General features: G+C 29.6%; 1 long non-coding RNA gene across 1 annotated transcript in view; it reads left to right on the plus strand.

Moving 5' to 3' along the window:
• Positions 1 to 15,215, plus strand: part of LOC126743343 (uncharacterized) — a 31,429-nt gene extending 16,214 nt beyond the window's left edge. The window contains exon 2 of the long non-coding RNA XR_007662837.1: positions 14,916 to 15,215. This is a non-coding gene — a long non-coding RNA (uncharacterized LOC126743343). The remainder of the gene's footprint in view (positions 1 to 14,915) is intronic.
• The last annotated feature ends 7,979 nt before the right edge of the window (positions 15,216 to 23,194 follow it).

The raw sequence follows: 23,194 nt of genomic DNA on the forward strand, positions 1-23,194 counted from the left end.
TTAAGATACAAATAATTTTTTTTCTAATCGAAAAATGCAAAATTTACTATTAAATTAAACAATTATATTTAAGCAATAGCGCAGTAGAGAAAAATAGTTTTTAATTTTTTATACGAAAGGCGTGCGTCAAGCAAAAAAATTCCAAATGATCAATGATGGTATAAAAAAGATATTTAAAAATTACTTTTTTTTAACACAGAAACCAGTACTTTTCTCTCAAATATTCAAGTCAAAAAACTGCATGGAGGGTAATGACAAATATTAAAATATTTTTTTTAAATTTTATACAGTGTGGTGACTTTAACTGGAATAAATTCAGTTAAAACTAATCAAATTTTATCTCGCAAAATTTCTGAGACCCGTCGATTTTTATTTATTTTTTTTTTCATATTTCAGATAGTTTTTGTATTTTTTACCTACAGGGGAGGTCCACATTAACCCAAACTTTTTTTTTCAAATGGAAAGCCACTTTTTTTAAACTCTAATTGAAAAGAGCCCTTTTTCCCGATTAAATTGCCCTATTTACTTTTGTGATTATCTAAAGGAGAAATACGAAAAAAAAACCTTTAAATTATTAAAAGTCTCGAAATATTTTGTGTTGGTAAATTTTTGGCGTGTTTGTTTATTTTATTGGTATCGAGACATTTCCTGATATTGTTGTACTGTCACTGTTAAAGTGAATTTCAACCAGATAAATAAGTTAACTTATATTGAAAAAATGCCTTATTTATCCGAATCCCACAAGATTGAAATCTTATTGATGATTGGTTATGGGGACAGAAGTCGTATTCAGCTAGAGGTTGTCCTCTTATTCAGGCAGGAATATCCAGATTTGCCACCTATTAACCAAGGTACGGTTAGTAAAATCGAAAGCAGATTTCGAGAAGTTGGGCACGTGAGGGATGTTTCAAGACAAAGGTCTTCTAAAATCGATGAAAACACCCAATTAAATGTATTGTTAGCGATGGAAGAAAATCCGGTAATTGCAACCAAAAGAGTAGCTCGCGAAAACTCTATTCATCATAAATCTGTGCTAAAAATTTTAAAAAGTGCAAACAAACGACCTTACAAAATGCAACCCATTTAAGAGTTATTGGACGATCCAGATCGCAGAGTTCTGTGAATTAATGATGAATGCCATTGACGAAAATCGCATATCTTCGGAGTGGATCTTCTTTTCTGATGAGGCTACATTCACCCTAAATGGCCATGTTAATAAGCAGAACTGTCGCTACTGGTCTGACAAGAACCCACACTGGGTAAGGGAAACTAATACACAATATCCCCAGAAAACTAATGTTTGGGCTGGCATAATTGGCAGGCAAGTTATAGGGCCCATATTCTACAATAATACTTTAACTGGGGAAAGATATCTAGAATTTCTTGAACACGAACTATTTCCAGCCTTACGTGCCTTATATCCGAGTCAGTTCGATCCAGATTTGTATGATGAAAGAATCTGGATGCAACAAGATGGTGTTCCCCCACATTATGCCCGTAATGTACGCCAGTATTTAGATGACAATTTTCAAAACAGATGGATTGGTAGAAGGGGTGTAATCGAGTGGCCGGCACGTTCTCCCGCTCTCACCCCACTTGATTTTTTCTGTGGTGACATTTGAAAAGTCAAATTTATATGAGTAAACCAGGAAACCTAGATGAACTCAAGGAACGTATTAGGCAGGAAATCCGACAAATATCTCCAGAATTGTTAAAAAAAGTCAGAAACGAATTTTATTATCGTCTTGGGCTTTGCCAACAAGTAAATAGTGCTCATTTTGAGCATCTTATACATTAAACGCAACTTTTAATAATTTAATGGTTTTTTTTTCGTATTTCTCCTTTAAATAATCACAAAAGTAAATAGGGCACTTTAATCAAGAGAAGGGCTCTTTTCAATGAGAGTTTAAAAAAAGTATATTTACGAAAATCATTAGTTTTTTTTAGTCATGTTTGTTTGTAACTATGTAATTAACTAGAAGTTACAAAGGAACACTCAGTTATGGTGAATTTATTGAGAGATATAGTTTTACAGTATCTATTTTTTTTTTATTTTCACTTTTATTTGAAATAAGTACTCTTTTGACTTATAAATTAAGCACTTGGACTTGCATTTTCTGCCTAAGATTTTTTTTGTGCGACTTACGATTTAGCCAAAAAAGCAAAGTAAAGATATATGTAATATATTGTTTTTTAAAATTTCAACTGCCAGATTATATCTACTATTAAAATTATTATTTTCATTATTATTATTATTTTTTTTTAACTTTTTTATGTTTATTTCATTTTTTGTGACGTTGAATAATATAAAGTGGCTTTGAGGAAGAAAATTAGTTTTTATTATGTTATGTAAAATGTAAAAAATTACCATGGATATTTAAAAAATAACTGGATTCAATAATATAAATAATAACTAGTTACAAATAATAGTAATATATAGATTAAATTATTATAAATAACTTTATCAATTACAGTAACACCTTAAAGATAAAAATCTAATATAAAAAACACCTCTAGACTTTAAACCAATTCAAAGTCGAGAGTGTGCAAATTGCTTGAGGTATAATATGCAAGCGACAATTTCTTTTTCTCATTTCCTCTTGCTGCTTCGCCGTATTCCTTTTAATATTTTTAACGCTTATACACCTTTATTTAATGCCCCCGGGGCCCGTGTTTAAATTCTTTTACGAGTCGTTTTTAAGGTGCTTATTAAATTTTACTGCTTAATAATTGCATTATCCCGGCTCGCTTTAAGGAAAATCTATTGTATAAAGATTTTCTTTTCACCAGGGTAAAAAACGAATGCCAGATTTCGCGTTTGGCGCTTCGCACCTACGCAATATTTCTTTTTATTTTTCGCCGCCATGGTTTCAGAATTAATGACGGTAATTTACTTATAATTTGTGCGATTATGTTTTGAAATACGTTCATAACAAGGCTATAGCGTAGCACTTAATTTGCATGCTAGAGTAATTTTGAGATTCTAGGTGAAAAATTTAATAAATTACAGTTTGAAGGCAACATGACCGTCAAAACATAATTAGTATTACTTTACAGGAAATTTATTGGTGTTTACTCTAGAATTATTCCTAATTAATTTTTCATGTTTTCGCTGTTTTTGCAGTAAATAAAGGAAAATGAAAATGTTGCAAATGTTAAATCTAAATCATCAATCTATATAAATTTTATTAAAACATATAAGGCACTTGCAATAAAATTTAGAAAAGTAATAGTTTTTACTCACAAACGTAAAGAATAAAATAGTAAATTAAAGAAAATTTGCTCTAGAATAAACGAGAATTTCATACATAATTTGTACTTCAATAAAAAGTAGTGACATACAATATATTTTTTTAGAACTATTTTGATCACCTTGTGCATAGATGACACTGTTTAAAAGCTTAAAAAACGCAATAAAAATATTGTTTTTGCTTAGACAAAATTTATTTATATTCATAAAAATATTAAAATTTCTAAACTAAAAACTTTTAAAATCATCGATTTTTATATTTATTGTACAGCATACGATATGCCAGCTTGTAAAAATAATCTTAACCATGTTATCTATATTTGTAATAAATATTTTTCAAGCAATGGTTTTAGTATTTCTAGCAAAAAATTAGCCTTAGTAATATTCACACGACACAATCTACAAATAGAAAATCAAATAATTTAAAGTAATACTACCCTTCCATGGATAAAAGAACTAAAATACCTTGGTGTATATTTAGACCAATAATTGACATGGAATGCCTATATAAATTATATCTTACAAAAAGCTGAAAAGAGCTTGAATATTTTAAAATCAGTTACTGCCTGAAAATGGGGCTTTGATCTTAAGACATCTTTAATGCTATTGATAACGGCTCAATTTTTTATGGTTCTGCTACTAAAACGAAACTACTAAAAGTTGATCGTATACAATATAGAGCTTTGAGATTAGTCACAGGTGCTTAAGGACCAACGCCGATTGAAGCATTACTGGGAGAGACTAATAAGCTACCATTAGAGATAAGACGAAAAACTTTAGCAGAAAAACTTTTCACTTAAAATGTGCAATATCGGAATAACCCACTAAGAGCTAAGATTCATAAACTGGGTCTGTCTAATTTAACTAATAAATATTGGTTAAATAAAAACAGCCCTCCATTGGCTGAAGCTTAAACTGAAACAAAAAACCACATTCATTAATGAAACAAATATACTATGGATGTACGAATTAGCTTTTGGGGGTAGTTTTTTTGATCCCGCAATAATATTTCCTACATTTACGAACTGTCATACAGCCAATCAAACTATTTTTAAGGATACTTTAAATAAATTTCAAAATTACTTAGAAATATACACAGATGGATCAAAAACTGCTGATGGTACAGGTTGTGCTTTTATTCCGAAAATTAATATTAAAAGAAAATACAAGTGTGAGGATTATGCTCCAATTTTTACTACAGCAGCATTAGAAATATTAAAAGCCCTCGAATTTATTAGTGATGCTAATATAATTTCAAACTTTTTAACATTTTGTGATTCACAATCAGTTTTGCAATCACTGAAAAATGGACATAATTTTAAACACCCAGTTATTTTTAAGATTCGAGAGGCTATCAGTAATCTTGATAAACATAATTCTAAAGTAGCATTCATTTGGTTAAAACGACACACAGGATTGCTAGGAAATGAATTGGCAGATAAAGAGGCCAAGGAAGCAATTAAGACAGATAGGATTCTTTCCAAAGTACAATTTAGTGAAATAGTTCCAATTATCCAAAAGAGGTCTTTAAAAACTTTGAAAACAAAATATCTAGCATTATTAGCAAATACTTCAAATACATACACTTTAATAAAAGCGTCCCTTAGCAGTTATAGTATCGTTTCCAAATGTAACTTTCAAAGATATTTGACAACACAATAAATGACTCATATATATGTAATTGTGACAACTAGTCATCATCAATTGATGATTCGAACCATATTTTATTTGAATGTAAAAACAATATTGCCGCAGTGATGTTTCTGCATAATAAATTGAAAGAGCTTGGCTTGCTTCTTATGTGCCATACTTCACTTATGGCAAATGTAATTGCGAACGATAAAATGGAGTCTATTTTCATAAAATTTTTGAAATTGTCCAAAAGGAAAATATATTTTGAACGTATATGCACTAGTTAATAATTTTAGCTACTTGGAGATTTTTTTGTTTTCTCTATTGTTTACCTACCTATCCGAGCTCCCCTATGTTCCGTCTTTTAAAAAATGTCCTGCATTGGCTCCAGGACGAGAAGCGTGTGACCCTGTCTAAGATCCCTAGTATTAATCTTTCTTCCACTATTCCTTTCTTTATACTCTTTTTATTAGATACAATGTCATACCACCCATTAGTTTAATTTTTTAAATACTATATTAGCAACCTGTTCTATTATGAATAAGTTCCTATATTGGAACACGTGGCTAAATGTGCCAAGCACAAGGCCTAAAAACGAAAAAAAAATCATCTATAAACGACATTACATTCATGGCTGCATTAACCTGTCACACATGCTATATTTCTAACTGGGTAGATAATTTTATTTACCAATATTCTTATTATATAAATAGTGAATATAACACTTCAAATTTTATTTTGTAAATTACTTGAATTAAGGTACAGTAGGTAACCATAGAGACCATTGTGCACCAACTAGTTTGCGTATTTCTAGGCGTAATAACTATCTGGATAGACACTAAGGCAGAAAGCCTAGCTATGTACGCTTTAGGCTATCTCAGGAGTGTCTTACTGTCGAGCAGTCAATTTTCCCTCAGATAAGGCAAATCTTTTCCGGTACCTTTTATAAAACAGAAAGATCGATAGGTAATATTTTCTAAAAATTTCCCCAAATTCACCAGTCTATCTTTTTAACGGGGTAATACAACACGGCAAGTAATATAAAAGGCAACGTATGAATACAGGAATATGCCTATTTAGGGCATACCATCAGTTTACCGAATTATAATCCAGGAAGGGCATCTGCTTTCTCATTACCAGCATTACCTAAGCACCTAGGTATCCAGACAAGCTGATCTCTTTAAACCTTCTTCACTTTTTACACTCGAATACAGGCTTAGAAGTCACTTTATCAATGATGAATCTAGTGTGCGGGCAGATTGGAACGTTTGTGTGGCAGTATCTAGGATTTAATGACTAACGTAAAATTTTTTTTAGGTTATTTTTTTCTTCAACAGTATACTGGTAAATTCTTATAATCCTTTTCGTAAGGGCATCTTTAATAAATTAAGTGGTATACTGGTTTCACACTTAATATTTTCTTTATTACAATTAAGACAATTTATTTCTCTTTCTATTATTAGCATTTGATTCTTGCAACATGGTCTCCTTAGTGATACTGCAAAGATCAAATGCAATCAAAGAGGACTATTGCAATAACTATGAAGGTTAGTTTCTCATGAGAATTAATCACAAAATGTTCAGAAAAAAATATTCACAAAATCACGAGAATAACATTGTGGCGAGTTTCTGCACGTACATAACGAATACCACAAAAATCCCTCTAACCTTGGCGACGCCGGGTATCTGTCAACTTCTCAATCTTTGCTGTATCATTATTAACATAAATAGAAAAAAAATCGATAAAACATGCCTCGGGCGCCACTGTAAGTAATTAAAGGAGCTTAGCTTTGACCTATTGCCTTTCAGGTAAGCTTTTAAACAATGAAGAAATCACTGCTTATTACAAAAATAAAAACGAAACGGGATGGAAGGATATTAATAATCAATTTACAAACTCTCAAGATAAGAAAAAATGTAAATAATGAAAATAGATACTAGTGAAAGCCGGAAAATAATGTGTACAGTACGACTTTAGTGCAACGAATGTCGGAGATGGAATGACCCATCATTGTGAGCCAATGAGCCAATGAGCCAATTTGGAATGCTCACTTATTGCATTGGCAGCTGCTTTTTTTACCTGCCCAACATGGCCCCGCTCGCGGAATTGCTTTTCTATTTTACTAATTGTCCTTTGGGTTAAATTTATAAATTTTTCGTGAAATAAGCGAGCTACTTCCACTTGCGTCCGTGTATTATCTCCATAGCCAATCATCTGTAGAATTTTTATTTTCTGCATTTCTGTTAAATGAACCATTTTTCTGGCTTGTAGTTAATGAAATTTAAACGACTCTAGCACTGACGACTACTTTTGTCATGCAACATGAGTTAACATTAAGTTTGGCATTTTAAACCAAAGTAAACAACAATTTTTAATTTTTTTTATTCTCATATCAATAAAAAGAAATGCTGAAATAGTTTTTGCTTGCTTTATCATTACCAAGACCTAAATGAGTAAGAAGTATTAAATGAGTTGTAGAGAATCTTGAAAAATAAATAATTTTCTTTTCTAAATGTTGTTTTTTGAATTTTACTTAATATTTCCGAAACAGTCAAAGATAGGTATAGGACATTGTATACAAAATATGTCTAAAATGATCTGAGGAATCTAAAAATTAATTAACATACAGGGTGTTATGTTTAAACTAAGCAAGTCGGTATTGACCACCGTTATCTGATACACCCTGCATTAAAAATTTTTATAAAAAAAATGCGCTACTATAAAAACCAATCGACGTGTTCGAGCGTTTTTTCCAACACGCTCCCATCTACTTATTAGCTAATTTATTTCATTTGGCTGACACAGACTGTATAATGGGCATTGTCATACATTTTTAAGTTTTTATTTAGTTATTTTTTATTCATTAAATGCAAATTGTGTATTATTTGGTAAAGCAAAAGCAAGCATGGAAAATTTTCTCCAGACTGAAGCAGTTTTTCACTAGTCTTGTTTTAAGCTTGAAGTTCATAATACGCATGTTCAGGTGCTATATCTTTAGTGTATTACTACTATACGGCTATGAAGGCTGAATTTTCAATCAGATAATTGAGTGAAGGATCCGGGTTTTTGAGATATATGTATATTGCCGCATGCTTCGCTTTTCATGGAGTCACCGAGTTAGAAATAAAGAGTTAAGAATAAAAAAGGCAAAAGTGTTATTAAACATCATTAAAAAAAACAAAATACATAGGCTATATCATGAGAGGCAAAAAATACGAATTACTAAGATAGATAATTAAAGGAAAGATTCAGGGAAGACGATCTATTGGAAGATGACAGAACGTAACAGATATTAGGAGATGATATGGGTGCACTTCGACTGAGATTTTTAGAGCTGCTCTATCCAGGATAATGTTAGCTATATGAATCGCCAAGGAGGAGAGAGCGTGATAAGAAGAAGAAAAAGAAGTAGATTCTATTTAAATGTGAGCAAAAAAACTGTAAGGTTATTGAATATTCACATTGGTTAGGAGTCTTTTGTAGAGTTACAAAAAAAATATATCTTGTTTAAAACATTCGGCATCAATTAAATACATTCAAAATAATTTTTTCCATTAACATAACGAGCGAGCGGACTGCAGCAGCAAAGCGCTTTTTAAGTATACCATTATTTTTCTGAAATCTTTAAGTTTTTATAACTTTTCTTACTTCCGACCATTCCTTTTTTGCCATTTTATACCTTTCATTATAAGTACTTTACAGGGGTGCTCGTAAACAGCGTAAAAAGTTTATTAGGTAATTGCGTTTCACACCTTTTTAATTTTAAGCATTAAATTACAATGGCTTTGGAAGATATTAATCTTAGTTCTGACTGTTTTGAATATTAAGGTAGAATGTAAGTTAAAAAAGTGTATAGATTGTTAATAAAAATATGCAAGTAAATAAATTACTTATTTATAATATTTGGTTTATATTTAAAATATTTCCCACAGAAAAAAAAAGATAATTAAATGCAAATTTGTTCTCAAATACTCGGTGAATATTCTTACAGTGTTTATAATTTTCTTTTTACATCTTGATTACCATAATCGAATGAAGAAGAATGTTGTAAGGCCGAGGTCTTCATTTTCTCTTTGCCCGTACACCGTTCATTTTAAAATTTTAAAAACTCTTTTGAGTTGTCTTTTCGTAGCCCTCATTGAATAATAATTCTACATCTAAAGATACAAAAATGAATTAATTTATTTTAAAGTTTTTCAAGTGTATTTAATTTAAAAGAGAAAAAGAAATAATGTGTCGACGAAGCGGAAACCACAAAGTTTGGTAGTTATAAAACTTCGAGACACGAAAAGGAAGTATCACCAGGCGGCGATAGCGAAAAAATGTAAATTTCATAACGGTAGAATGGATTGCAATGTAGTGTCGCAATATCATTACTTATAAATACATTCATTACATTACCATAAAATTTTAATTTACATGCGTTCTAGTCATAGTTTGAATTGTATCTTTTACTATGTATATTAAAATATTTTAACCTTAGCTTCGTTCTTTGTTATTAGATTGTTTTAATTTTTTTACCTTACGTTAAACTAGAAGGGCATATTTTAATTTCTTTAAAAAACGAACTATACTCGTATATTAGCTGTCTATATTTTCGAAACAAAGTTTAACGTCATGACAATAAGTATAGTATAATATCTATACGCAAAATGGAATATATATGGGTAGCAATTTATAAAAAATTTAAATCAGAAAAATTACAAGAAATACTCAGATAATTGTTTAATTGTTAGTTGAAAGTTAAAAACAAATCACCTTTAGAAATATTAAAAAAATCATAAACATTATAACATATAGCTTTTCTTGGTGGGCGTATAAATGAAGTTAAAATTGCTATTTTTAGGCCTATATTCATTGAAGAAATTTTAAGTAATAATTTTTCTTTAAATATGCATAAAGAAGTAATACAGCTGTTAAAAGCACAAAATCTAAAAATTCAACGAGCTTACTAAGCTTCACCTCGCGACTTTCTTGCAGTTAGGTAGTGGCTCATTAAACAATATTTGTTAGACTAATGCTTTGGCCATGGATGATTGTCGATTCAGCTTTGACTTCAAATTTTTGATTTCTTCTGATGTTACCTGAAGCCTAATTTTAAAAAGCTAAATAAATAAATAAAAATTACTTTTATTAACTGTTTTATGTTGTGGTTTAGTAAAAGCATGGCGTGATCTAACATTAACATTGTGAATTGCTGTGCGTGGTAAAAATTTGGATTTAAGAAGTTGAGATGCTTTCGCTTTAGTAAGCAATTTATAAACAAAATTTAAAAGATGGTGTGTTCTTCGGCTTCCCATATTGAGCCACTTGCATTCAGAGATCACACGAGAGATCATGGTCACATTTACGTATTTTATACAAAACCCTACAGCATGCATTTTGTACGTGTCTTTGTATGTCTTTTTTGGTTTTACTACCAAAATACAATAACCTTGTCTTGTTGATGTTTAATTTAAGATTATGTTCGTAAGTTAATTGATTAACTATATTAAGATCCGAATTTATTTTTCCGGCAGCTTCCTGAGTAACTTGAGGTTTGAAAGAAAAATAGATCTGAGTATCATCAGCATAGGCATGTGTACTACAAAACAAAGGAGCACCAATAACTTCTATTGTGTAAATAATAAATAAGAGCGGGGATAAAAGCACCCTGACGTATAGCGGACTTAATTGAAATATTATTTGATACCGAGTCAACCAAACTGATCTTTTGCGATCTGTTTTGAAGAAATGATCCAACCAGGTTAAGTGCATCGGCCTCAAAGCCATAGTATAAGCATGAATAACCTTTAGACGCTGATTACACTACCTTCAAAGGGTAGTATGTTATGTTTTATTTATGTAATTTAACTAAAAATGAGCGCAATAATAAACAAGATTTTCGTATTTTTTGTATATCGCCTAATAACCGGATCTCACAGCCCAATATATGTGAGGGTGTGCAGGGGGTTCACGTGAAAAAAACCGTGTAAATCAACGAATCTCTAACAAAGTCTAATCGTACGTATTTATAAATAGTGTAAATATTTAAAAGTTTACTATCAAAACTGTCAAGGTCCTAATTCTAAGTTATTTAATCTTAGGCTATCAATCTCTTCTTCAGATTATGATGTTATTGTCTTGACGGAGACGTGGATCCAGCCATCTATCTATGACCGCGAGTTTATCGATCAAAGATATATAGTTTATCGAAAAGATCGTGATCAGGTAAAGGAATGGGAGGGGGAACCCTGGTCGCCGTCAAGACAGAAATATCATCCCAACTGTTACCCATATCGTGCAATAATAGTAACATTGAGGATATCTGGATTAAATTATGTTTTTCTTCTTAAAACTTGTATTTATGTAGTACTTATATACCTCCAAGGATGCCATATGACACTTATAGTGAATTTTTTTGATACTGCAGAAAAGCATCTACAATGCCAAAATAATGAAATTATTATTTTAGGGGAATTTAATATACATAATAATACACATAATATAATAATAATATAATAATACATAATAATATACATATTTTCTACATCTACTAATATAATTAGTAGATGTAGAAAATAGGAATAGTTTTAATAACATAGAAAGTATATATTTACAAATGATAAACCTGTTAGACTTGCGACAACATAATAAAATTCTTAACGATAGAAATAGGGTTCTTGATTTTGTTTTAAGTAATTTTTCTTTAACTTTAAATAGAAATGACTCTCCTTTTATAAGGGAATATCCGGATCATACCACTTTGTTTTGCAAACTTGAATTTAGCAATACTTCTAACAAAAACAATTTAATAGCCAATATAACTATAAAAAAGCAGACTTTTTAAAACTTTAGAGATTGTTTGAAAATGTTAACTGGGATGATCTAAAAAGCAGTTCTGATGTAAACCATGTAACAAATATTTTTTACAAAAAAATATATGATATTTTGGATAAATGTGTACCAATGGAATGACACGTGAATGTAAAAGGGATTACCTACCGTGGTTTACTAAAGAAATAATTTTAAATTTAAAGAGAAAGGAAAGATTGAGAAAAAATACAAAAAATCTAATAGTCTTGCAGATAGAGCAAATTTCATTTATATCAGAAGTAAAGTAAAAAGTGACATTCAAATTGCATATAAAAAATACATAGAGGAGGTAGAAACAAAAATAGCTAGCGACCCTAGTAACTTCTGGAGGTACACAAGTTCAACAAAGTCAGGTACTTATTCATCCAATACACCAATGTTATACAGAGACCAGGAAATAATCGAGAGCAGGGATATCGCTGACGCTTTTGCCTCGAATTTTTCTAGGATTGTTCAATCAGTTCCCTCTGGCTACACCTGGATTTTACTCCGGCGGTTCCTCTGACAAATGCGACTTTGTTTGTAAAGGGGTATGGGGTTATGTCAAACATCCGTTTGACAAAATAACATTTCGCAAGATGAAATCAGCTTTTGCTTGCAATTGCCATTCCAAATTTCTTAAAAACGGCTTATGGAATAAGAATGTTAATAAGTTTTTACTTTGCAGATGTTATTTTTGCACTTCTTTCTACTTTTTATATTCAATCCCAACACTATCACCAATTAGTTAAATTAACATTATTATATGTGTTAATATATAGCAGAAAATTTCCTCTCTTAAACATGTGTGAAAACTTGACAACAAAAAATCTGTGAATATGTTTGTAAACAAAACACCCCTCCTGACCCCTGACCACATGTTGAACTCAAACAAAGTTTGTTGTTTACTAATTCTAGTTTTTCAATGTTCTAAGCATGTGTCGCTTAACGAATTAAGCTTTATTAGACCTAAGATATAAATTACACCTCACTGCAAAAGAAAGGCAATAAATTTTAAAAGGGCAATAAAATTTAAACCGTAGCTTTAGCCAGTTCACCAGTTCCACAAGAGTAGAAAGCTAGACCTTCTTGATAAGATCGAAATCACTAAAGCCAAAAAAAGCACCACTCAAACTTACATAAACCTCCGAACCAGGACTCATCTTTAATAAACTTACTTATTCTTATGCTTACTTTCTTTTACTTCTAAATTAAATATTAAGCCTCGATAGCGCAACTGCATAAACTGTTGCCTATAACAAGCATATGAGATTTTGTTTTTTATTTAATTTCAATGTCTGTGGGTTTTTTATTAAAAGTGTGTTGTTGTGATTAACCAATATTGCTTCCAGTATTATCGTGTATTTTATATAGATAGTATATGTGTGTGTGATCTTCGACCAATTAAATAATATTTTTAATTTTTCATTTATATTTTAACTTTGTCTTGCAGTGAGGTATATTTATTTTATATTTCTGGTATGATGATGCTTAATTAATGATTATTGAGCAAAATGTGTCACCTATGTTGTAGTTGCTTTTTAGTCGAGATTTATTTTTCGTTGTATTTCAAATTATATCAGGGTCTTGCTAAATTAACGAATTATTTTAACTTTATCCAATTTGTTTAAGCAAGATAATATTCCTTTAATTTTGATCTATTTATTTCAAATCTTTTTTATTTTTATCGTATCTTTTCAGGCCAAGATATATATATTTTAAAGTTTAATTATGGTTTTAAGAATTTTGAGTAGTACAGTGCAATTCTTAAATACTATTTTACTTCACAATGACAAAATATAAGTTCAAAAATTTTGTTAAAGGCAGTATGATTTAAATTTGGCAGACCACTTGATTAAAACTTGCTAAAGGGAAACAAAAACTACATTAATTATAAAGGAATCAAGGAAACATAAAAAAATCTTTTGGGAATATCGATAACAATACTGCTTTTATTAAGGAGAATCGCAGAAAAACTTAAAGTATCCAAATTTCCTGTTTCATGAACTTCATATTTCGAATGTATATGAACCGATTTCATTTTCAGGTCGTATGTGTATGAACGTTTGGAAACTATCATTTAAATACCTCTGTTACTAACGGCAGCTTATTATTTTCAATAAATCGGCTGAAGATTTATAAAATTATAAAATTATTAGCAAAGAAAATGCACAAAGTAATATAAGTTCAAGTAAGTAAGTCCAAAATTGATTCGGCAAAAGAGAAAAGATTGTACTTACCATTAAATCTATCACATTCATTCACTGATCACTCTATGTGATATGTGATATAATACTTATAATATAGCATCCTGACCTCTTTTTGAATTTGTTTGAAAGCCTCCTGCATTAAATAAAATAGAAGTAAATTATTAGATATGCTTCAAAGAGGTTAAATCAAAATAAGAAAATACCTAAAACCACACTGGTAGATTTATCTTTTTAATCTTGCAATATTAATTTTAGATAAACAAGTCTAAATATACAAAGGTATAAGTATCTCATAAATTGTTATCTGGGAAACAATACGTTAAAAATTCTCCTCAGTTCATAAGCATTTTTTATACAGAAATACTTTTTGTTGATTTAAAAAAAATTATAGCAGAATATATCCCAAAACAATTGATAGGCTAAATTTTAATAAAAAGTTGCCTTTACTGTAAGCGACAAAAAGTACACTAAAACCAATATCAAAACATCTATAGATACTATATCCTATAGGACCTATATAAAAATATAGTCAGTAATAAAAAGTATAATTTAAAATAGTACCAAAAATCATTTCAAGCTCATTATTTCAGGTATAATTTTAAATATTACACTATAATTGCATCATAGCTTCAGTTTTATAATTCAGAGTAATTTAAAAGTTTCCATTTTATATTATATTCTAGGTAGGTATACTTTTTAAAAAATGAGGAAAAATTATAGATATTTTTTCAAAATTTAATCAGCACTCTGCTATAATTTTTATTTGCATAAATTACTTTAATAACCAAGTAGAAAAATATATACACGTTATACAAATCGCTTCTCGTATTTTATTATTGTCTACGATTTATCTACGTGTACAGTCACTCTTGCAAGTTAAATATCGAATAGTTCTGCTTGCATTATATCGTTCTTCTTAAAAAAAAAACCAATGAATCTTCTTTAACATTTTCATTAAAATATATTAATCTATCTTTTTTTGTTTCAGGTAAATAGCCTGCCTGAACGCCCTTGTTACAGTTCCATCCATCACAGTGATGGGCAAAACGCCGGAGCACAACATACATCTTATTCCGATTCCCTGTTTAATTTAATGCGGTATAAAGCGAATACTGAATACATTTGACTGCTACTGACACCATCAATGTATCAACGACAACACACCGCTTTAAGGTTGAGGACTAATATGGTAAGAACTGGCCGGAAAAGGAAACGAAGGTTTCTGAATTTACGAGAATAGTTAGTTTAGTTCAATTATAATTTTTAGTCGAATAAATGTTTACTTTTTTTTGTTGTTTCAAAATTGGTTGAAGGTTTGGTAAGGATTACAAATTTCTTGTTAGTATAAGCTTTTTTTTCTTATATAAATGAAATGCAATTATATGCAGTCATATAATTTTAATATCATACTTTTAACAGTACTGATTTATTTCTTTGTTTAAATGTATAAGTCTAATAATGTAAATCTATGCAGCTAATGAAAAACTCTATACTCTATTATATTCTAAGGTATTTGTATGTAAGAAAGTTTAAATAAAACTGGAGAGAATAGCAATAATTTCTCGATAATCCAGTTAAAGAGGAAACATATTTTAAATATTACTGACACTACAAAGCATTTGTTTTAGGTAACGGTATACATAGAAAGTCGACTATTCTAAATACTGCACATATATTTTTTATATAGTGCTTTTTTATATTTTTTAAACGAATTAATTCAAACTATTGAAACTTGAGATAATGCAATTGATAAATGCATAATATATTTTAAAGCAAACTTGACAGATGAAAATTTCAATATGGCTGCTGGGCGCCATTTAAAAAAAAATTAAATGGAAATGGTGGTCTTGTGGCACATCATTTTGAAGCTCCTGACGAGTACTTTATTACTCTAGAATATAAATTCAATATCTTTATCTACTACAAGATGGTGGCATATTTAATAATTGCCTGAATACCAAAACACTGATATGCACATCTCTACAAATTACGTAAAGAAACCATTGCACGGCATCCTTCCTATCTCCGTAATATTTGTTTTAGTGATTAATGTACATTTTTTCTCAACAGTAATGTTCATAGACAAAATTGTCGTTATTGAAGTAACAACAATCCTCACGTCTTCCGAAAAACTCATACTCAATATCTAGAAAAAATTAACGTTTGGACAGGGATATTGGGAAACCATATTATGGGCCCCGTATTCATCGAACAAAATTTAACAGGGGAACTGTATTTGTATATGCTGCAAAATACTATTGACCCTCTAATCACCGAAATTGTCGTAACGAATCCTAATGAATTCGATATGGACATTGTATTTCAGCGAGATAGAGCTCCATTACACTACTCCAGACAAGTTCGGACCTATTTAGATAACAAACCCCGGTCGTTGGATTGGCCATCGAGAACCTGTGGAATAGCCGCTCGCCAGATTTGACACCTTTGGACTATAATTCCTATTAATATTATTATATTATTCCTTTATAATTCCTATCTCACCTAACCCTGATATTTTTGTTGCCCTGGATACCATTCCCTATTTATAAATATCAATGAACTATAGTTGTGTATCAATTATCATATTAAAAGCCCTCATGTTTTTTACCATATTTGACACATGTGGTTCTGAAAATCGATATTATATTTCTTTTTACCAAGATCTAAATCATGGCAAAATATTTCTTCACATTCAATTTAATTGACATCAGAAATAGTAGAGACTGAGATCTGACTCCTGAACTTCTCATGAAGAAACAGTGAATGACTTAATAATAGGAAACTATTATATTGTACAAGGTGCGTTCAGCCTATGGAACAGTATCAAATTTTTCACTTAATATTCTCATTCTATGCAGTTAAGACAATAACAAAATAAGACTAATCTTATTAAATGCCCTACAGAAATCGATAATCACTACAGCAATGTATCCTTTTCAGTCTAGTGACTCTGAGTGGTTGATATTGTCAGAATGTCAATTAAACTTATTACTAGTATAGTGTAATTTTTAACATAAATGAGCATGTTTTATGCAAACAACGAACAATTTTTATTTTATTTAGAGATCACCTCCTAATAAAAAACCCTAAAATTATTTTTAATTTATTATTTACTATTGAACTATTAGTTAAAATTTTATACTATTTTGACAATCATTAAAAGTTAGTTAGTTAGATTAACCCTTAATATATATCCAGACATCAAAAGGTTATACAGCATACAAACTGTGTACTTCACGGCAAGTAGTAGGCCCTAACGCAAAAGGCAAATTAGAAAGGGACAGACAGACCTGTTTAAGCAATTTTAAAAGTTAAGTTAATGAAGGAGTCAGTAAATGAAGATAAATGATTCAGATATTGGATTAGTCTTGATGATTCTTGCGTTCACGGGGAGTATTTTCAGAAACAATGCTTAATACTTGGTAATTTGTTTGGAGGGGTTTACTGGATATATTAAAAAAATTACAGCAGTAAAATACAGAAAACAAGGTAATGTTATAGGAGCGCACTCATTATAGATGTCGTACACTTTAAAGACGAGACTTAGTAACTAATATTAACTCCATATCGAGCAATATTGTCGCTAAATTATAATCTAAAAAGAGTATGCTTTACTTATTTTAATTTTTAGCTGGTATTTAATTAAAATCCACATTTTTCTAAATAAACTAAAAACATGTGTAATTTCACCAATTTTTAAATTAGATAGTAGACAGAATTTTACAAACAATAGGCTCATTAGTGAGTTAAACTCACTGGCTAAGGTACTCGAACCAATACTTTATGATCACATAATAAATAACATTAATGCTAATATTATAATTATATAACCTTTTTTTTCGACAACTTTGCTATTAATAATTTGTGTGTCATTTCAGATAGTCTTTTTTAAAAATTGGCTAATGAAGAGGTGAATACTATTTATATTAACTTCGGCCCTCTATAAGCAAACATATTAATTATTTCTTAAGGAAAAAACCTAGGACTAAGATTTACTTCCTTGAAAACCAATGTAAAGTCAAGATCTCAAGTAAAGTAAAAAAAGGTTTTTTACGGCCCCTTGTAGCAGCCTTTAAGGTTCCACAGGGTAGTAATCTAAATAGTCTATTGATTTTAGTTTTTATAAATAAACTTTCAATTTTTGAATTACTCAAAATAAACAAATTTATAAAAAAAACTATTTTACTATGCCTTTGACTAATAAAAAGCAATGCATTATGTAATTACTGGCTTAATAGCATATCTATTTTTAAGCTTGAAAATATTTTGGGTTTTTCCTTTAAACGGGATTTTAAAAGTAAATGTAATAATGTCTTCAATTTATAATAAATAAGTTCTTTAAAGCCTTCAAATACAAATATTTACCTTAAAGCTCCAAAACCAGTTGTATTTTATATCCGAGTTATACCTTTAGAAGAATAATATGTATCAACCGGTGGCATATGTGAATAAGCTTTAATTTTATAATATTAAAAAGTCATCGAAAAATGCACAGAGCCTTTATAGTTTCTCTACTACCTTTTAAATAACCTAAAATATAATAAATTCATAAGCCAAATAAAAGCTAGATGTATCAAAGATAGTTCTAAGAACTAAAATATCTTAATTTCGGTATTACCTAGAAGGAACATATGCGCGGATAGCTAATTTAATCAATAATTAGTCTTTTCTAAGTATATGTTATATCTAATTTAATAAATCTTTTAAATTATTTCTTATGTTAATTTTAAGTAGTATTCAAAATCTTTCACTTACTTGTATTTACTGGTTAGTATTTGTCAGTGTAATAAGTAAATAAATTATCTTTACAAACTTTAAAATACGTTAAATAATCTGAGGAGTATTATTCAATATAGGTAATCTTATTAGTAGTTAAAGAAAAAATTGTTATATCGTATTATCTTCTTAAGTGTAAGCACCGAAAAATTGAAGCAGTTACCATGTTTGTTTTAAAGCCTAAAATTTGCATCAATAACGTAACTATAATGGCCTTCTAATTAAAAAGACATTCAAAATTTAAAAACCGAACACCAATTTCAATTTTAAGTCCATCTTTTTATATCTTTGTTTACTGCTAGTGCTATTTCCTTATGATATAAAATTTATTAAAAGATGAAACTGGCTCTATTGCTATAAAGGATAGTACGAAACAATCAAACCCAATATATTCAAAACAAAATGTTTATTATTAGCTTAGTAGCGCGCTTTCGGCGTATGAGCCATCACCAATGCTAACTAAAAGTACGTTGTATTTGTTTCTCAAATTTCTATAGGAAAAAGGACATTAAAATTAAAGATAAGGAGATAAAATGTACTTGTGAGTTAACTTGTAAGTTATGCACAGGAGTGCCACATAGTGGAAAAAACATTTTCACAGACTAAAACATTATTTACACATACTACACATAAGAGAATTGCTTAGTCATTGTAGTAACAGCTCTTATATATCCAAAGTTCAAACTTTTCTAACTGAAAATAACTTTAAATTATTAACCTCTAGCCCTTTTAAGAGCATTGATCACTTTCATGAAGAACACAATGCTCCATATACCCCTCATATCCAGTATCCCTACCACCCCACGTCTTTATGGTTTACCCAATTTACACAAATTGGGCATACCAATAAGACTAGTGTTTAGTTTTATCAAAACTCCAACTTTTTACAGCTTTTTGTCCCAAATTTGTTGTTAAAGTTCTACAACAATAATTATCTATTACTTGGTTGCATTTCTACTTTTGATGTAACTAATCTTTTTACAATAGTACCTAAATTTAAAAGTTTTATATTAACTGACAACAACAAAGAGATTTTAAATTGGTATAGATATGTTGACGATTGTCTCTGTTTTTTAAATTGTGATATATTTTGAGCTCAGTTTCCCTTAAACAAATTAAACCAAATACATCATAATTTTTTTTACACGAAAAATAGAAGCCAATAGTTATTTGAATTTTGTAGGTTTATTTATACAGAAACTACCAAATAATTTAGAATTGTATCAAAACCTCACCTAAATAGACCACATAATTTCAAATCATTCCAAACAGTATCACCAACACAAAATGGCTTCTTTTAACTATTACATTCACCGTTTCTTTAAACATGTCTTTCTCTCCTTCTCATTTTTAACATGAAATGAATATTCTTAAACAAATTGCTTATAACAATTAACAACTATCACCCTAAAAAAAAAAAAATTCCTGATATTAAACAAGACAGTAAACTCATTTCTTTACTATTAATTAATTCTTATCTAATAAAGAAAAATAATAATACCTTCAATAACCACCAGTCAGATTTATAATTTTAGTTTCGATTTTGGTTAATACCAAGGATAACAATGATACATTATCCAAAAGTAGTATTGACAGGATACAGTGTGATTCTTGTGACTATTGATATGTGCAACATACTTGTAGATTCTTAAAAACACGCACAGCTAAGAACTTAACTAAATCATCATTTGTATTTTGAAAACATATAAGATATAATTTATGTCATCTTTTTTGACTAATGCTATTGTAAATTTGTCTTTACACCGTTAAATAAATTACAACCTATTTTCATTACCTAAAGATAAATACACAAGCCTAGTTTATTCCACCATTTTGTTTTAACGCTTAACTTTTGTGAAAATTTTGAGGTCAATGTTTCTAGACCGACCTGTCGTCACTATCCTTTTGGCAGGTTTGCATGACTATTTTAATGTTGTGTTTCCCTTCTTTAAACATAATTAAAGCATACACGTGAAAAGGTACTAACGTCTCCCTTTTTTTTAAATACTCTACGTTTTTTACGTTAAATACTGTGTTATTTGTAGTTTTTAATGTTTTTAAATGTTGTTTTTGAACAAGTAAACATTTAACAAGTTTTTCCCTTTATCTTAAGTTCTTTTTCCTATCAAAAATTAAAAACACATAAATCTATGATGATGGCATGATGAAAAAAAATTAATGAATTAAAAAACTGACTAACAAAAAATCAATAATCTACGATCCTAGTGTCTTAAGCCAAATCATTAACTTTCTTTTAAAGATAATCACTGATGACTATTCTTTTAAATTACTTGGTAGAACATTATAGCACTTGGCTACGTTATAACTGAATGGCCGTTTAAAAGGGAAGTTTTCTGTTTTGGAATAACGCATTAATACATTGACGAGTGCTTCTTTCATGGATATCTGAAATTAATTTTTTATTTTATTTTTTATTTAGGTTGAAGATCATTAACCTTAAAGTGAACGTAGTTCTAACTTTCAGATAGATAGTCAATTTTTTTAAGCCTTATGTAGCCTTATGTAGAATCTTATGCAAATATTTTGAAGACGCTGTTAACAAGCCCAATCCTTTAGTAGTATTCTGTATGTATATAAAGTATCTCTAATTTTCGAAAGCTCTTTGGAATATTAGCATTGAATCATTTAAATATATTTCTTTAAATCTTAGGTCCCTATTAAAAATAACATCCAGATTCTGGCAGGATTCTTTGAACATAATTTTGCTACTATCAACGTTAAAATAAGGAGGAAATGAGAGTTCAGCAGCAAATTTTCCAAAAATTAGGAGTTGTGCTTTTATGGGATTTAATGCTATGAGCAGGGATATGAGGATATTTTAGATATAATATTACTACTATCATTTTATGCTGTTTTGCTCATATTTTGTAGTTTAAGCTGATTAGTAAGTTTATTATGGTTCTATTTTTATTTATTTTACTATTTTCACCTAGTGTCTAGTTTTTTAAAAGTTCATCTCGCTTGAGCCCCATTTGAGCCGCAAGTTAGATTATTTAAGTTATATTATTGTAAATCCCTGTAGTTACAATTTTTTAGAATTTGCATATTTGCTCGGTTTGACTGTAAGTATTCTCTTGAAATTATTGGTCTCCATCGGGAAAAACAATGTAGAAAATGTGACATTTTAATCGGTTTTGTTATTTGCCTTGAAAACAATTAAACGACATTTAATGAGAGTTAGGTTAAAGTTTTTAACGTTGTTACTTAAAAGTGTGTTCCTGACATAAAGGAGAATTACCGGAGTAAGTGTGTCCTTAAATTACGTTACAATTACAAAACCTTATCACATTATTGTGATAACTTAGGCTTTTGGAACATCAAGCATTTCTGGTTACCCAGATCGTTAGAAATACAGATCAAAATATAATCACTTACTTTAGTTTAAACGGTTGTAGTACTATGTAGTGACCTAAAGCCAGATTGAGTAATCGGTATTATAGCAGGAGTTTTCTGTAGTATATCAAATGATTTGCTCACGTTTGCTTTTTTACGGTTTTGAAGAGTTTTACTAAAAGGGAGATTAATTAATAATAAAAGTTCGATAAAGTAAGGAAAAATTAACATTTGAGAATGCAAAGGACTTATTTAAAACGCTATTTTATGTAAGGATTTTTTAAAACTTATAAACTAAATTTTATTAGGCATCAAATTACGCAACTTTGCCATAATTTGAGCTTGTATATGTATAACTTACGGTTTTGAAGATCCCAATGTGAGGCTCATATTCGGGATACCTATAAATGTGGAAAAGATATCATATTTAACAAGAATAAAAAAAGATAATAAGTGAGTTTATCTTTATCTTTAATAAGAGCTCAGTATAAGGCATCTGAATTAAAACTGTGAAATTAATTACCGAATAAATAATTAAAACCTAGGATACTTCCCTTTTAACTTAGAAGAAACCAACAATACATATATTTTCTAATATTCAATAAATGTTGTTGTGATTAACGTAATCGAATGCTTCACTAAAATCACAAAATATTTTAGCAGGGGACTTGCCTGCATCGATAAATTCTATCTATGAAGTCTTTAAATGGAATAAATTGCTTATATGTAAAATTATACTTAAGACGGCTAAAGAATTCTTCGATTTAATTATTTCGACTTTAAATTTCGTTCTAATATTATCCTATAATTTTGAAATAGTACCACTAGTTTAGTCGTAATTCTTACCTAAAGCTAATTAAAATACGTCCAAGCCTATATTTCTTTTTAAAGCCCATTCGTAAAAAGAACAGCTCGACTTTTGATTGTAACATTTTTATTTCACAACTCAGCCAGGCGCGGCACAGGCAGGCGTCTACCAATCAAATAGTCTTACGTCGTTAATTAGAAACATTATTTCTTTTTAAGTCTCCGCTACGGCAATTAGAACTAAACGATGGGGTAAAGAAAAACCGAGAGGGTCGGAAAAAGAAAGGGTGAAACCGGTTTCCTTAATGGCAACTGAAATGCTTCTTTGCT

The sequence above is a fragment of the Anthonomus grandis genome, chromosome 12, assembly GCF_022605725.1.
Source record: "Anthonomus grandis grandis chromosome 12, icAntGran1.3, whole genome shotgun sequence".
Taxonomy (NCBI): domain Eukaryota; kingdom Metazoa; phylum Arthropoda; class Insecta; order Coleoptera; family Curculionidae; genus Anthonomus; species Anthonomus grandis.